Below are 19,005 nucleotides of genomic sequence, written 5' to 3' on the forward strand. Positions count from 1 at the left end.
AGTTGTTGAATATTTGACAGGATAGCCTCATCTGAAATAGTTTGAAAATTCAAAAGTTCTCTATCAGTCTCAATGTTTGTAGGAAGAGAGAAGAGAAATAAATCCAAGCCATATCAGACGTGGAAAGTAACGCGGTTGACCTTAGCGTTTTAACGGCCGGAAGCTGGAACGTTTATAGTTAGGGCTCGAATTGCCCGGTAAAGAGTCTTAATGGATGCGTTTATGACGATGCTGATGAGAAAGGTCGTTGAGACATTGGTGGAGGGGGTTGGTATGGAGGGTGTTTTTGGAGACAGCCCCTTGGCCAACGAAAGCTATAAACAAGTGAAGCACGTTTGACATGCGACGTAAATAATGGAAATGTACGATCAAACAGAAGAAGGAGCCTTTTCCTCGGAATCCTCTACTGAGGGCGAATTGAGAAAAATGTCGAGTTTATGATTGTTTTCTGGCGCCAGATCTGGGCTCTCAAAAGTGGAGGATTGCCACCCTTCGATGATTATTGCCGACATTCACGTTTCTTCACGCGCTTGTTTTTGCAGAACGTTACAAGTAGTTTATAGTCTCTAAAAATGTAATAAAACAATGATAATCCAATACATTATCAATATGAGAAATATTTCATGTGATTCTAACTATTCATAAACCAAGTCTATCAGAAGATAATAGGAGTTGTTCAAGTTGAAAAATCCTCTAAACACATTATTTCTATAAAAAATTGAGACTTAATTAGTTACATCAATTAATATATCAGTCTCTTCAAAAGATTCAAACAAATTGAATTAAGAGATCTGATGTCAAGAGCCTAGAATGGAATTCTATAAATTATTATTGATTTTTTCTTAGTTTGAGTGCAAATTCAATGGTTGCATATGAGACTCGATATATGGGAAACGATAACAGAAGATCTGTTATTCATTCACAATTATTTGTATAATGTTTATTGTCACTTCTTCATATTATTTAAGACTGTGAGAGTCCATAGATATTTCAAAATGTTCAATTTCAAAAATATAATTTCGATAATAATTGAAGGTTTCTAACCATTAATCATCACATTATGGAGTGATATGTCGTCTAGTGGATAGAGTGCTTGCGTAACAGCCTAAAAATTCCGGCTTCAAACCTGCTCATTACCAAAAGTTTTTGACTCCCTCCCGCGTTATCGGATGGGCACGTTAAACTGTCAGGCTGAAGTATGACAGTCGTAAGGCTCATTGACGGGGTAAATAATATTATCAAGGTGAGGTGGAACTTCCATCAGGGACTCCCACCAATAAAAGCCATACGAATATTATCATTATTATCACAGTGTGAATGTGACTCAATTTAACTTATGAATGAAGTATCGATACTTTCAATATTTTTTGATTACGCTAGTGAAATCTATTTTTTCCAATGGAATAATGATGCGTTTATCCAACAGCGAATGAAACTTTTGAGCAGCATAACATAATATCAAGTGATGTTAGTTCATTTGAATAACAAGCTAATGCTGATGCAATATTTTAATTAATCTGGAGTGTTGATTCTAGTTTGTTCCACGAATCTAGACCCCACATCAGCGATGACCAGAGACACTGTCCCTGATCATACTATTAATGAAACAACAAAGTTTGTTATTTCATCATGGTGACCAAAAATCGCTTTCTGTTTTCAACTCTCAGCAACGCTATCGAACGAGCGTGTGTTGAATAATTTGCAAAATGTCAACTTTAAACTCGAATTTTGGCAGCTCCAAACAAGTGCACACGTGTGTTGGGGTACAGCTTTCTAAATAATAACTCGCAACAATGGAGAGTCCTGCCCAACGTCGAAACATTGAAACTCATAACTTAATTAATATCGTCACTAGTACTCTCATGCTCTTATCCAAAAAGTTTGTTCGACGGGTCGAATCATTGACATTGACAGGATGGGAGGATCCTCAAACAAATGTACGTGCACATTCTCAATATACAACTCCAAACTCCACCTCAACTCCTAGGCTCAATAAGCCTATTTCATTAGAGGTGATGTATTAGAGGTGGCTATGCCTATACTCATCAGCTCTTCCAAAAAAAAAATTCTGCTTTCAACTTTTCAACTTGTTTTACTAGTTATCAAAACATTGATTTGCTAGTACATTGAATAACATTGACTCAATACTATCGTCTCGATTCAACATGAAACATAGAACAACAAAGTAGGTTTTCAAATATATATATATAAAGCGTATGGTGTCGCAGTGGTTAGGGCAACAAAAGTCGAGAGTAAAAAATAGAGCCTACCAATTTAGATTTGTCATAACTTAACATAAAATATTAATTAATATACATGAAAGTAACAACTAACAATCAGCTTTTTCAAATGAAATCCAAGTATTCCTCTTCGTTTTAAATAACATATTTAAAATTAGGGAATATATTAACCATCCAGAGATTCAATTCCCTTGGAAGGTCACTGACACATTGGAGTAGCATGACTGACCTGTGAGTTTGTAATCCACCGCAGTATTATTTAAGCTCGCAGACATGATGTTCGTCACAGCAAGAAGAGACATGTCCACCATTCACCTATATATACGCCGTACTCATCGGATTGGAAGATGAGTAACGGAGAGAGCTCATAGTTGATTGAAACTCCATGCTTGATTATAGCTGTATATGTAATCAGAGCAGTCATTACATCGATGTGAGATGATTGGAAGTTGTAGCCAAAGGAGATATCACAGATGATGTTCAATGAATTATTACTGTTACAACATAAACCCTCAAAGACTAGCTTGAGATCCTTGTCATCCTCAGACAAAATACGACACTCAGAGGTTATTGATGGATTGAGTTATGATAAAGAATACATGTTTCTCTATGAAATTATATATTTGTGATCCAATCTACTAATTCATGAAATTCGAGAGTTAATCTTTGCATGTCTACAACAGTTATCTTACAGTTTTACTGCACCAGATATTGTATATTAGAAATTAATTTTCTGGAACAAATAAAAACAGATTCAAATGGTTATTCTTGATATTCTTCCCACTAAAATCAAAGTTAGCATCCATATGCAGCATGTTTTAATAAAGAAACATTGATCTTCTTTATACGTTATACGATCGTAAAAATTATTGAATATACAGAAGTTGGAGTATTTCATTATCATGCTTGAATTAGGTATGTAAGCTGTGAGCAAAACTTCAAGGAATCAAATTCTCTGATATGAATAATTTCAGGCTTTGGTTCCCCATTTCCTCTGCTTCAAATGATTTTGAGAGTCGATCATTATTCCAATTTGCCAGGAAGTTGAACAATAAAAAATTATATGATGATTTGTGCCAAGTGGGAATAATGGAAGAATGGAGAATAATGAAAATCTCTCCTGTTCCATCAACAAGAATGATATTATGATCTTATTAATTGGAAATATTGATAAATTCATTGAAGGTCTCATCAATTTGGTGGAGAAATATTCTATCCATATTCAAATTATGTCCAAATATCATAATTGTGGACTTTCCATTATTGAAAATAAATTAAAAAACATACCTTTGATTTTGTTACAATGTTCGTTAGCTTAGGCTACATCGGTTCAGTGATCCTAGTAATCCGTTAACTAATTTCTTAACTAATTTGATTGTTGTGCCATATTTTTCAACTCTCGAGATCATGGAAAGAAATTCTGAAGGAAGCTATCAATTGGAAGAAACTTCATCATGCCAAGTGATAAGTAATTGGCCCATTGAAAATAGGCTCTTCAGTATCATGCTGTTTCGGTGAACCACTACTCACAGAATATTCAACTTGGTACTTGATCAATAAGCAGCAGAGCCTGAAGATGGAGGAGCCCTTCTCTGGAAATATTGAGCCCTGCTGCAGGGCTCATTGAGACTTGGCTGATGAGAATACAGAACACAGAGCGGTTAGGCTGATTTGGTGGTTGTTGTTCGGGGGAGGAGCTGCACCCTGCACCTCTTTGTTCCTTTTGATCTAGACGCAAGCCTTCGATAGAGCCACTAATATTGGTTTATAGCCTACAGCTTGATTGTACCGAACAATCGACTCGAGCAATCATAACCATCATTATCATCAAAGAACTAAATATCGAGCCTGTTATATATCTGCTGCAGCGCCGGCATCATCATACCAAACGTTGTGACCAAATCACTGCAGACTTCATTGATCTGCTTTGTTCAGTCGATTAAACATCAATTCAGAGTTTACACCTCCATGGTTGAAGGGCTGTCCTGTCTACTCCATGTTCAATTCTCATCTCAAAGCTTCTAGTACTGTCTTGTCTTCATTCTATAGTACAATGCAATTTTAGTCTCGAGGATCTATAAAATTCACTTCAATCCAAGGAAAGGCACTTCTCGCAGTCCTAGTTCATCCATATTCTCACAAAGAAGATCACGCAATCATCTTTTTTCGTGCATTTCGCTTTTCCATAAAATAATAATGATTGTTATAATCCCAATAATTGTACCGATTCTCATGGTATATATATACCGATACTTTGATGGATTATATCTCCCGAAATTTCCACATTTCAAAGTCAACTCATTAGTTCTCAACATGGACTAAAAAAATCAAAGAAATTGGATTCCATTTAAATTAGAACTTCATTTGCATTTCCTTCTACTTCGTATTTGTAGGGGAATATTCAATAGTACCACTCTCCAGGGAATAAATCAATATTTTATTTTCACCGGGACTCATAGGTCTATCTGTTCTACTCTTATTAATCAATGAACTACTGCAGTGTCAAATATCTGTTTTGAAAAGTGTAAATCTTATTTCGTCCCAATTACTCTATGTAAGTCCTGCTAATACTTAGTTCTTCAGTAATGTCGGATACATGTTTGATAATTTCGACTCATTAAAAACAATTCCTGGGCATAATTTGGATATAGAAGGCATGTACATTTCCCCTAACTAATCATATTTGAGTTTCATAATATTCATAACTAGTTTCTTTAGAAATTATCCATTAGATTCATGATAGTTCAATAAACACAGATTCTTGAATAATAGAATTATATAATTCTCTTATTCATTCTATCAAACTCATGAATATAATAATTAATTTTCAATGCTCTCAGTTACTTCCACCACATCCCGGACGTGTGTTGATGGGGAAGATATTATAACAAATCCTTCTGAGAGAGTCGATGATTATCTGACAATGATTATTTGTTAAAACACAACCGATTTATGCAGTAAGATAACAATATTATTATATCAATATTGTATCGATATCCAAATAGCATTAAATCTTCATTCTGATTGATCCATTTTTATACTATGTAGATTTTCTTCGATAATCAGCTATACTGTCATTCATTGTAAATTAGTGTGAAAGTCAACATATATTGTAACTCACATGAATAAATTACTCTAATTCAATCTTACCTCAAGCTGACTTGTAATTTGAAATTTTACTCTCCAGGGATTCATATCCTGCAATCTCCCATTGAAAGTCATTGAATTCTTGAAAAAAATAGTCTTCAATGAGAAGTGAACTGTATATTTCAAAAATATGCAAAGAGAAGTAGGAGATTGATTGATTGATTGATTGCGTACTTTATTCATGTAGATTACAACAATATAATTATACTGGCTTATACACTAATATACAATAGCTTACAATACAGCAAAATTATGGATAAATTTACATAGTATATACTAAAAAAATTATTATTGAACTGTATATGATATGAAAAAAGCAATTTGTAATAACTATAGATAATATTGTTATGCATCTACATGAATTGGCAGAGCTTTGGACATATTTATAAATGGATTTATTTATAAATGGAAATATAGTAAAAGTTTCAATTGATATGAAGATTTAAGAGAGAAAAAAATTAATCAAGTAAAATAATTATATAAGTAAGATCAAGTCATTAATAATTATTGAAATGGAGTAGGCTGAAAGTAGATCAGGGTAATCAGCTTTCAGTAATATACAAATATATTAAGAGTCTATATATTAAGATTAAAAATATATTTAACAGTCTAAATATATTTTAGAGCTGTGAATAACAAATAGTGAGTAGGTTTTTTATTTCGTATTCAAATTTTTTAAATAAGTGCAATATTTTTAAAGTTTTCAAATTATTGTGATTAATTAAGAGTATAAAATCAACCTTCAAAATTCAAAATTTTAAATCATCATTTCTGGACCGAAAATCAAGTGACGAAGGAGTGTGTGATATATAACCTTATCTTTTGGACAACATTAACATTTTATCAAAATTTTTGGAGAGAAATAGTACAGGCTTAGCCTAGTTTTTCCTCCAATGTCATAATTGTATTATGATCATAGTATTTTATACAATAAATAAATGAAATGAAAATAAAATGAAATACAGCAGTATGCAGTGGATAATTAAAATAACATGAGTTTATATGATATATATACAGTTTATTCTATAACAGGTTTATAGGTTTGTAATTGTGGGATGGGTGGGGTATGGTTGTCATGTGATCATTCTAGGGCTGAACAGTTTCAGTCATTTGCTCCAAAAGATATTTTCTTAAAGTAAGGATGAAGCTCGCTCGACTCTCGATGGACCAGATAGAAACAGGAAGTGCATTCCATGCACGACAGGCACTGACTAAGAAGGATTTTGTGACAATAGTAGTTAGATGATTGGGTATCCTTAAAGTACTTTCTCCGGTTCTAGTATGTGAAGCATCTATCCTCCTACTTTCAGAGACAAATTTGAAACCATCCTAAAAATAGTTCGGATTACCGTATCTCGAGATATCTCTAACAAGCTTGAGTATTCGAAAGAGCCTTTGATCGGGAAGCTTTAATGTTGAACTAGCAATGTGGGCTGGGGTGATCATGGCGTTGGAGAGAGTAGACGAAACGTAGAAAATAATTTTGGCAACGCTGTAGTTTATCATTCAGAGTGACTTGCATATCGTTAAGAACAGAATTACAATACATTAGATGTGAGAAGATGAGAGATTGAACCAATAATAATTTAATGTTTCTAGGGAGGGTATCGTGCATTTTCTTCAATGCATGCATGGCTGAGAATACCTTTTTACAAGTTTTGTTCACTAGACTTGTTCTGACCAGACTTGTTCTGATTCATAATAATGACTGAATTTTTAACTGAGCTACAGTAAGGAATATGATTACCATCCACACTAATTTTGTCAATCGACTCAAGGTCAATATTGTTTGTAATACGAGAATATCCAATTATAATGGGTTGTGTTTTGATGGGATGGAGCTTAATTGAGGCAATTTTTCTTTGTCCATTCCACTATCGAATTGATATCCTGATTCCAACTGTTTCATTAATTTTTGTTATGGGACAGCTTGAATAGATTTGAAGGTCGTCTGCATGAGTATGGAAACTGGAGAATTTGATAATGGAAGAAAGGCCATTAGCATACAAACTGAAGAGGAGAGGGCCTAAAATTGAACCTTGTGGTACTCCACACATAACGTTTTTCCAAGTTGACTTTTTGTCACCGACAGATACACATTGTTTCCTACCTAATAGATAGGATTTGAACCAAACTAACGAGTTGTGACTGAAACCAAGAATAGCCAACTTATTCAAAAGGACTGTATGATCAACAGTATCGAATGCTTTAGAAAAATCAAATAGGGTGAGGATGGTGCATTTTCTTTGGTCCATAGCTAACCTTATATCATCAGTGACACGAAGCAGAGCTGTATCAGTTGAATGGAATTTCCTAAAGCCTGATTGAAAGTTATGAAGCTTACTATTGTTGTCTAGAAATTTCACAACTTGAGCATGAATGAGTCTTTCTAGCGATTTGGACAATGCAGGTAGAATACTGATTGGTCTAGAATCCTAAATTTTTTTGGGTAATGGAACTTTATTTAGAGGGCGAACCAGAGCAAACTTCCAGGTTTTAGGGAAATTGCCTTCTTCAAGTGACTTGTTGAAAATGTATGTAATGGTTGGTGAAACAGCAAATAACATCTTCTTGATAAATTTGATAGTAATTTTGTCTACACTCATAGCATTACTGTGAATACGTTGAATTGCTTTGAAAGTGTCTTCTCCTGAGATTGGATGGGAATGGATTTGATCAGTAATTGGTATATCTAAGTTTGTAACCTGCTCTTCAAGATCATCGATATGATTAGCAATGACAACTTCGTCGTGTTGGTTAGAGTGTGAAACGAAATGGTCATTTATATTGTTCAATGGTAAGTCAATTTGTGGATTCAATTTCTGTTTGCCAAGCCTGAATTCTTTTATTCCCTGCCAAAGTGATTAAGAGTCTTGTCTAATGTTTGTCATGAACGAATTCAAGTACCTCATCTTTGAGTTCCGTAATTCCTGTTTAACTCCATTTCTAAGGTTCCTATACTCTATCAAACTGTCCAAGTCAAATGTCTTTTTAAATTTTCTATGTGCTTTGTCTCTACATCCTATCATCTAAAGTATGTCTCTAGTCATCCACGGTACTCGTCGTTTTCTATTTATTGTCCTTGTCACGTAAGTCCAATTCTCGAAAGTCTTGGCCATGTCATCAACTGAGGGTAATGCTTCAATTTGATGCCATGGAGTCTGAGCCACATCAGTCAGGAAGGTGGCTCCATCAAAGCTTTTGAAGTCTTAATAAATGATAATTTCCTGTTCTGGCTTAGGTATCTTATGGGAAAGTACACAGTAGATCAAATCATGTCCAGAAATAGCTGGGACTGGGATTTGGCCTGTTTGAACAACCTCGTTAGGATCACTAACAATGAGAAGGTCTATGAGTGTGTCTGATTCATTACTATGATGAGTTGGATCGAGAGGTTAAATAGTCATGTTTAGGCATTGGAAAATTGTAGTCAGTTGAAAGTAGTCAAAGTTACGATTTTTCATGTTCAAGTCGGTGTTCATATCCCCCATAACTAGTATACGGTTATAACAAGCATAAGAGAAAGCAAGACATTTTCGAAATCTGTAAAATGACCTATTTTTGGTGGGCGATAACAGATACCAACGAGTAATTATCAGTACTAGATAAGGATAATTCAAGTAGCATAAACTCTGGTCTGGAACAATACTCTTGTTTAGATGTTATTAAAACTTTTGTTTTGATACCATCTTTCACATAAATTGCTACACCCCCACAAGCTTTATTTAATCTATCATTCCGTAAGAGATTATATCCAGGTAATGCAACAAAATTTGATGGAATATTAGGCTTCAAAATGATTCGGAAATTCCAATTATATTGAAGTCCTGAAAACGGAAGATTGCTCTGAGTTCATCAATGTGACAGCTGAGGGATTGGACGTTAAAGGTGAGCAGCCTTGAAAAGTTTTTTGAAAGAGTGGAGCTTATTTGCTAGAAACATACCTGCGTCATTATTACTATTATTGCAATAATTATACCTACTTGAGGGCGAGCGAGCTGACGTGTCAGTGAGAGGCATCATGGAAGCAGCAGACCAACTGTGAACCAACCTCAGAACGACACATGACGGGGAAAATGGGGATGAAACTAATAGATTCTAACCTAAATGAAAAAGTCTCTTGATTCGAGTGCATTCTGTATGCCTTGACAGTTCGGCTCCCTCCACTATTTAAAAGCACTAGTTCTAAAATTTACTAAACACAATAAGATGTACTGTGGATGTTGTGATCTATTGAGTTCCAGTGGTGGATAATCCGAATGGTAAATGAGATGAGAATTGTAGAGGAACAGATCCAGGTAGTGGAAGATCGAGACCAAGTGGAGATAGAGTGAGATGGAATCCAGTAGTGAAAGATCGAGTCAGGTGGAGATAGGGCGAGATGTCCTGTAGTGGAAGATCGAGTCCAAGTGAAGATAGAGCGAGATGGAATCCAGTAAAAAATGCAAAAGAGAAGAAAAAGCTAGCAGAAAAACGAAAAATCTTTGAAGAAAGTTATCGCATGTGAAAAGATACATTATACAAATGATAATAAAAAATCGGGTGTGGCGCACTCACACAACTTTCCTTGCCGTTATGAAAATTTAACACCTGGGCCCTGTTTAATAAAAGTTACAAGTCCTGTAATACAGGAGAATCACCATTCCAATTACATGCTCAATATAGCTGATAAAATCAGCTGTTCCATTATCACAGGACTTTTAAATTTTTATGAAACAGGCCCCTGACGATAGTGTTCACGCGCATCTCAAGTCTACTATTTAAAGATCCAGGGCAGCTGGTGACAGGACAATAACGCTGGAGACACACGAAGTCTGCTATCTCTTCATAGTGAATGATTCAATAGAATCAACAGTTGCTAACAGTTTGCAATTGGAATAATAACATTTTCTCGAATTTCGAGCTTATTTTGAATTTTAGGTGAAAATGTTACTAAACATTAATTGTATAGATTTTTATGCTCAATCTTTTCCACTTGGATTTTTTTGTTTAAATTGTATCTGAATCCTGATAATTGGGAATCTTAAATCAAACTTCACATAGATGGGACGGAGCTCCTAGAATTTTTACAGATATGGGACTTGTGGTAGTTGATAGAGCTTATCAATTACTATTTTAGGTATGATTTTTATCGAAATTGGAGAGAGAGAGAGGAAGAGAGAGATTTTTCTATTGTTAGCTGTAGTTCTAAGGATCTACTTATTATCTACTAGACCTAAGTTAGTCATCTACTTTGCTTCATTTCACCCGCACCAGACAGTGACTGTGAATTTACAAAATGCAAGCTCAAAGTTGGTATCGACAAGAAGCTGAGGGACGTGACAGTACTTAGCAAGGACTGATCCCAACAAAGAAGCTAATGTGCTAATTATTTAGAATTGCTGCTCCCGACATTGTAGCGAATATAAACGCTTTATAGAAGTGATATCGCCTCACCAGTCACGTCGCATTCGCTCGTGTTGGGACCTCACTAATTGGAAAGTGTGCAGTTGGTTCACTACGAAAACGTTTTCCACTAAAAACCTAGTGAAACTGACATCCAGCCTCCGTGTCAGCTGTCAACACATCTGCTGCAAAGGTTAATTAGGCTGCAGCACTCAACTAGAGGCTCTTTTATTCAAACTGTGCCCTTACCCTTGAATTGGACAATAGGCATGCTTGTATCATGTCAATCCACTCCAGCAGCACGCGCTGGATGCAATTTGAATCTCCAAATGAATCATGTGGTAGATTGCAGGGATGTGGAATTTAGTCCATAACTGAATGGTTCATTTTCCTCAGTGCTGAAATACTTTGTATTCTCCTTGCATTGCATTTTTCAAATTGTTTGATACAGGATATCATGTGGGGATTGAGGGATGAGTATTCAAAAGCTCTTCAGCATCTTTGAATTCTGAATTAGATGAGTTACTAATAATAATTTTATTTTATTGTATCAATTAAAAAATGCCCAAGCTTAGATCATTGTAGGCTAATCAACATCAATTGTCCAACCAACTAGATTAATTTGATGTGCGAGTGATTCTGATGAGTTAATCGAAAAATGTTATTTAAAACTACCATTCTCGTTATTCGACATGGTGGACTGTACTTACGTTGAAAATTCCCTATAGCATACTGTGAATAACGTGATATTTTACATTGATGCCTGTACACGATCCAATTATGCTGTAGGTACGTGTTGATAAGGATGGATTATGTGAAGAATAGATGGAGTGTTGATTTAGCTCGAATATTGTTGTGTCAATAAAAAAGGTGAAGATGAGGACCTGAAAACATTCGTCTTGGATTTAGAGACGCACGAATCCCCAAAACCCATAAAGACACGCATGCGTGCATCACAGTCTGGTTCGTCCACGTAATCAGGATCCACAAGAGCGTCGATGTTGTTCACTGATATGTTACACGTTACAGTATCCGGTGATCTTGGGTTAGGCCTACTGATCTTCACTGTCATCTCTACTGTATATACTCTATAAAGTCACTGGCAACAGAATATGCATTCTTCTTAGATACAGAAGAAGAAAACAAACGAAATAAGTACGGTAAGCGGACTCCTATACTCCGTACAAAATTACTTTTGACTTGAAGGAATATGCGGCGCAGAGAAATGGAGGGAGATTAGGGAATTACAGTGATAGATACAATCCATAGGTAGAAGCGCAGGTGCCAATTCGTCGATCAGACTCAGTCGACTCAATGCTTTCAAAGAGGAAATTTCATAAGTTTAACATGAGTGGTTGAATACTCATTAGAAATTTGAGAACGCTGGCCGGTTCGGAACGGCAACATCACCGCTGCTTCATCCCTACCACTCTATGCCTTCTCTGCTGTGCATGTCCCTCATAAGTCAAAAGTAATTTTGTACGGAGTATAGTTCTGCTCATGAATGAGTTATGGATCAATTAATAAGTAGCATGCAGCTTTCACCTCTTATATTCAGATATAATAATTATATTCTATATCCAGACGTTCGAATGACATAGAAGACTGATGAAATATTCAAAAGCTGTTTTTGAAAAGAGGCCAGATTCTTCAATTCGAATTTTCGGTATGAAATTCTCACAGAAATTATAATTTCGGATTTGCAACATGATGTTTCAAACTTGATGTTTCAAAACTGGCTTCTGTAGTGCTGTTTCATGGTTTGAATAATATTAATAGAGCAAAACATGACAGGTAAGTTCATATCGGTATTGTACTCTATTCAAAGCGTGTTTTGATAGGAGAGAGACACTGGAGATAGATGAATTTCATTAGCAAAATAAATAGCTAAGCTGCACTTAACTCCCATGCTTAATAGCTACAACAATAGTTGGAACGCTCAATGTTCATTATTTGTATAGTCAATGCAATGGCTTTCCCAAAATAATATAGCGGAATAATATTATTATCTACTCTGTTTATTCTTAATATTGCTCCAATGATGGAATGATAGAACAATTATTAATGGAATAATAATACGATTCCACATTATATTACTAAAGATAATAAATTTTACCAGTGTTTATTTTGATATTCTAATGTTAAATTTCCATTTTAAAGTAGGTTTTCTATTACTCTATACTCCGTAGAAAAAATCCAAATATTGGAAGAATCCACATAATTCCAGAATGCTTTATAGTATTTAACAATTGTTATAAATTTTCTATAGCTTTGAAAATGGGAAATTATACAAAGTAGCTCATGATACTCTGATTTTGCTATGGTTCTGATGGTTCCAGGAAGTATATTGTTATCATTTGTCATAACACTAAACTGAGAACTTTCTACGGACTACGATATCTAAGAAGAGTAATATCATCGTGAATACTCTCAATAAAATGACAGTCGTTCTGAATAATGGGTCATTCCAAACACTGCAACGGATCAAGCCATCGTTTAATAAGTTCATTTAATGAGGCCATCTCCTCATATGAGACAGGCCAGAGTAGGGCAGGTCGTAGCAACTCAAGTTATTTACTTTCATGATGGCTGCTTCACTGCTGAAATGTCTTTTCTTCCCTCGTAATCACCACAGGAAGGGTTTGCACCAACTTAGTAAGTTGTTTACCTTTATCTTTAAACCACTTCTAAAACCTGGGCTCTCACCTTAACAGATTTACTGACATACAATAGTGAATATTGAAATCACATCTACATGACACTGTCTTCGCTATTAGATAGATTATTTTCTGAGTGGATGTACTGCTTATGAAATAATTGTAGATTTTTCCAAATAAAGAGCAACGACAAACATATAATTGGTTGAGCCTTTAACGTTTTTAATTTTTGTCAAATAGTGGAAAATTTTGGTTACTTATCTCGTGTATTGGCAAAGCAAAAGGGAGTACATCATATATTTTCCCTCCATAAGTGCCGGATTATTAAAGAACTTTGATTATAGTGCTTCTTGCATTGGTTGTACTTTTCTATTTCAATTTCCATTGAATCCCAACCAAATCATTGCTTTGAGCTTGGAATGATCACTGGTTGAATTGAATACATACTGGTTTGTCTGATCCAATGATACACAACGTAGTGACCAATAATACGAGACAAATATTTCACCACAATAATTCTAAAGAATTCTACCGAATCTTGTTACGTAAGTCAATCATCAATCATTTTGGAGCCTGTACATAACATCCTGTACAAACAATCACAGTTGTCTGTTGATGATGAAACTTTGAAAGCATCGTTCAGCAGCCACCATTTCATCCGTGAAGTTACTTCCTTTGGGCACATCGATTCCGACTCGACAAAACGTTGATGAGCAGTTTAGTGCGGCAGAAGTGAAGCTAGGTGTTAGGCACGCGTGCTAGTATCCCTAACTAGGCTTCTGTGTCTCGTTCCAGTCAATGAAAAACCAATACTGTAGTTTGGTGAGCCCGCTCAGGCAGAAAGGCCACGGAGATTTAGGTGCTCTGCTGTGACTTGACGTCCAAAAAACGCCGAGTCCGATTGTGTAAGCTCAGCCCGGGGTGACCACAGATTTGGCTTCACTGATCACCGGTCGACGTTTTCTTTACACGGCATTACTGCTTCTTCTCTTGATCTCTGCTGCCTTCTTTGTAATCGATGCCTCATTGCCACTTCTTTTTACGTGCTTCCACACTTTTCTTATTTTCTTCTCGCTTCTTCCGTTCCAGAATCTCATTTTTCTTCTGCTGCCCATTCTCACCCGTTCTCACGGCTCTCCTACACCATGGCCTGCATTTCGCTATTCATCTCGATTGATTTTGTGGTCTCTGCAAAGTATGTCCAAAAATAGAATCATAGTTTACATTCACAATTCTACACTATTTTTTCTACTGCTGTGAGTTGAAAACAGTAGAACCAGTTGTTCTATTGTGGGTTGCACTTGGGCTGAGCAGCAAATTTCTCATCCTCATCCGACTTATTTGTTTTATTGTTTCTATCTTAATAATCAAACCAAATTTCACAAGAATGAGACATCATATTCCAGCATGATGTGAGTCAACTTATCAAATACCCATCAATCGAGCTTTGATTTGACAAAGTTAACATCTTGCAAAAATAATTCAAACTTGTTATCTTTATACTTGTCCAATGCCCAGTCCAATAACTTACAACGTACATTATAAGTTATCGATGGTCATATTTATGTATTCACATGGAATATATTAATGTTGAACGTCATGGTGTAGTGGTTTTGGTTGCAACTTCAATCTGCTACGCTTATGCTAACCACCTGCAACCTGCTACGGTGTGTTTGAATTCTGCCGGTAGGCATGGTTTCATGATCTCATTAATCACCCTGCACGAGGAAAGTTTATGTGGACTTAATCTACAATGATGAAAAAACAAAGACTTCAGAATATTTATGATTAAACTGAAAAATTATGTGATTATACAAAAAGGTCCAACATTCCATTAATACTTTGCGTGAAATTATTTTTTACAGATTGATTTTAAAATCTCTCTATCAATCTGACAAAAAATATGGTCAAGCAACGTACCAGGTGTCCAAAGGTAATAGGTGATCGACGTATGTGGTGAAGATCTAAAGATCATTTCAAGTATACAAACTGATATAGGAATTCTGGTATAGACTTAGTGTAAGTTAGCTCAATACTTTATTTGCATGTTCTGAGCTCTCTAGTTGGAATAGAACATACATTTTAGAACTTTTCATAATGAAAAATAATACTAAAGCCTGTAATAAGATGAGAAATAAAACCTATTATCCTACCAATTCCTTTTGACAAGGAACACCACTAGGTTGATATCATATTTGGATAATTTCATCAATGGTGAGGAGATGGGCAACAGCGACAAGTTACTGTAAACTTAAAATTGCTCTTGCACTTCGGGTATTCACTTTGTTACTCCGTGTTTAAACAACTTCCACACAAAAGCGATTCAATATGCAGATGATATAGTTGCAGTTCGTGAACAAATATAGGCGTCGAGTGCCGACGCCTCACAACGCTTTTTCATACTTTTTCCCACATCCTCCTTTTCATCCCCTCTCTCCACATCTCCTGATTCGTCTTCCTTCTTCAAGGCCGGCCAAATGAGGTGCGAGGCAGGTTGCGTCTTTCATCCTTCATTAACCCATCCTTCTCTATCGCCTACATCCTCCCACCAAGGCTGGATCGGCGGGCGACAAGAGGTTATGTTTGTTTTTGTCTCCTCTGCTCGGCGCTGTGTAATCGGTAATTACCCGTGAGTCTGTTGTTGTTCGATGCTCAGAGCAAGGCGATCCGTGATGCTTTGTCCGCGCTGCTACCGTCAACAGTCGATGACCGCTCTCCTTCAACTTCTTTATCGCTGAAAAAAGACAATGTCAAAAGTGGTTTAATAAATTAGAAAAATGCAGGTGTCGTTCATATTTTGATCTAACAGCAGTAGTAAGCTAATTTTCTACAGCAGTGCTTGGTCAAGAACGTACTCAATTTCACAGATGTTATGAATTATAGATACAGAGTGCTCATGGAATTCATACAAGAAGCAAGCAGATAATTGGTGACTATGAATACTCTTATCAGTGATGTATAAAATTCGGAAAATATGGGCTTGTTCATCAACCATGACTCAAAATTTGTAAATAAGTTACGACGATTAATATGAAAAATGTAATAACATAATCACATACATGCATTCACTTGTTCTGCTCTCTTTTTCCACTCTTCCTCGAAAGCTCGAAGAGTAATCAATTCTGAGAGATTTCACTGTCGTTCCAAATACAATATTGATCTCAAAACTCTCACGTGGCAGATATGATGAAGTTCCATTCGGAAATAGGATCTAGGCTACCAAGTTCAACTTGACAATGTTTGAACTGGCGCTGACCTAGATAGGAATCCTGGATGGACCCATTTGGAGCGAATCATCTCAGCATAACGATAGTTTTGCAACTGTCATAAAATCTAGGTTGTTGGCTCTTGGCTGTAGAATTGAATCACATTCTTATTTCCGCAGTTTGGGAATACAAGGATGGTTCTGTGTTAGTTCGATCATGGAGAAATTTGATAGAGTATCAGATTTATGAATCCTCTGAGACTGATCATCACTTCTATTCCACCCAGTGATTTTTCTCATACTACACGAAATGTATGAGTACTTCTGACAGAAATTCAGAATAATTGATTACATGACCATGAATCTTATGATCTTACGCATTCGATGACCGTGTCATTTTTTGGCGGCAGAACGGAATAAACTACAGTATTTTCCTCTTGAACTGTCTTGTTTTCCTGGTCCTTAGGATTCCTAGCCACAGCTGATCATTTCAGGTTTTACCTCCAATTACTTGAATATTAAACCTTTCATATTTATACTCATCCCTCTAGACACTTTAACGATTTAAAGTGTTTAACATTCATAATCTTAAGAAAATATGCGATATATATATTGATTCCCGATTATATGTGAAGTTGAATGGTACTTCAGTTTTTGATCAAAGAGATCCAGAAAAAATCTAACAATCTTCATAAATACTAAAGATTTTTCATTTCCTCAATTTTATCATCACAAATTGAGACTGCAGCTACCCATTTACCCAGAATCTTGACTCAAAAGTGAGGTACCAAACATCTTTCAAAGCTGTCTAGTCAACGTGGCAAACTTTTAAAAATACATGAACTTTTCGCAAGAGCTTTGAATTTTATTGACAGCAGACTTCTCATTAACAACTTTCTTACAACTCTTACGCATTGTCAAGTCTTTCTTACAGAAATTCTACTACAATTCTCTAATTAGGAAGCAGCACTGTAGAAATGAGCCTATCCAACTTTGAATTTCATTTGTTTCGTTTTTCACTGTGTAGAATGCTACGACTAAAGCCGGCTCCAGACATGGTCATTCGGCAAGCAGCGAACGACTGTCGTCTGACATCAGAACAGGTTTCTTTCCGGCCTATGCCGGAAAGAGTACCCTTTCTAGCCGCTAACATGGAACTAGGAAAGGTGATCAAAAAACTTTTCATTATTTGTGTTCATTATTCAATAACTAGAGCATTATATAGTGATATCATCTTATTGTCATTTGAAATAATAAAAAAGTATAAACTCAACCTCCCACATAATTAAACATCATCTTTTTGGTTATTTAGACAAATCAGAATAAAAAATAAAAATACTTGGACAATTTCCTGATATTCAGATTACCTCAGATTTGCTGGAGCTATCACCTCCCACTAGCAGAAGTGGGAGTGCTCAGTGCTCAGTAAACAACTATTCTCATGTATATATATTATATATATTCTCTTCTCTTCTCTTCTCTTCTCTTCTCTTATCTTCTCTTCTCTTCTCTTCTCTTCTCTTCTCTTCTCTTCTCTTCTCTTCTCTTCTCTTCTCTTCTCTTCTCTTCTACTTATAAAAGGCTAAGCCCACACAGACTGAAATCACACCACTACTGAGCCTAAAAACTTGAAATTTTGCACGATTGTTTATGGTAGCCTGAAAACATCCACTAAGAAAGGATTTTCAGAAATTTGCCCCCCTGAGGGAGCTGGGGCCCCCCCAAAATTTTGTACTTTTTAACCGCTCATTGCACAGCAAAGTCATGAGGAACATTTTTGTTCAGCTACAGAAAAAAATTAGATCTATGCAGAAAAATCTCGATAAGGAGCACAGGGGGGTCCAGGAGAGGGAATTTTTCGAAAATGTTGATGTAAAATCACACTACAGCTAAAACTAATTGTCCTACAGACTTGAAACTTTGCACAAATATTCTTCAAACATACTAGACGCGCACTAAGAACGGATTTTGAGATATTTTGCCTCCAAGGGTTTCAAAGGATGAAAAAGGATCATATTAAGTAAGGTTATGAACATAGTAAGGTGAGTGCCATATGGAAATGAGATAATATTTATTTATTGACATGTGATATTCTAACTGGAAATAACAAAATAATATGATAGTAATTCAAAAAAGAACATCTGTTCTATTATTGCTTTCTCCCTGATTCCACTCAACCTCAATAATATTGTTCTGATAATTGATAAATATGTTTAATAATATTATTATATTGATATAATAAAAAGTATTGTTCTAATAATAATTATTATCATTAATATAATAATAGGATTGTTTTGGTAATCAATAAATATTTTTATTTTCACAAACTCTGTATAATTTATAATGGTGAATGTGAAACAGCTGCATCAAA

At 35.6% G+C, this 19,005-nt stretch overlaps 1 protein-coding gene across 1 annotated transcript in view; it reads right to left on the reverse strand.

Annotated features, from left to right (window-relative positions):
- Nucleotides 1–19,005, reverse strand: part of LOC120351578 (ABC transporter F family member 4-like) — a 90,672-nt gene that overhangs the window by 9,087 nt on the left and 62,580 nt on the right. The gene's annotated exons all lie outside the window — the stretch shown is intronic.

The sequence above is a fragment of the Nilaparvata lugens genome, chromosome 5, assembly GCF_014356525.2.
Source record: "Nilaparvata lugens isolate BPH chromosome 5, ASM1435652v1, whole genome shotgun sequence".
NCBI classification, from domain to species: domain Eukaryota; kingdom Metazoa; phylum Arthropoda; class Insecta; order Hemiptera; family Delphacidae; genus Nilaparvata; species Nilaparvata lugens.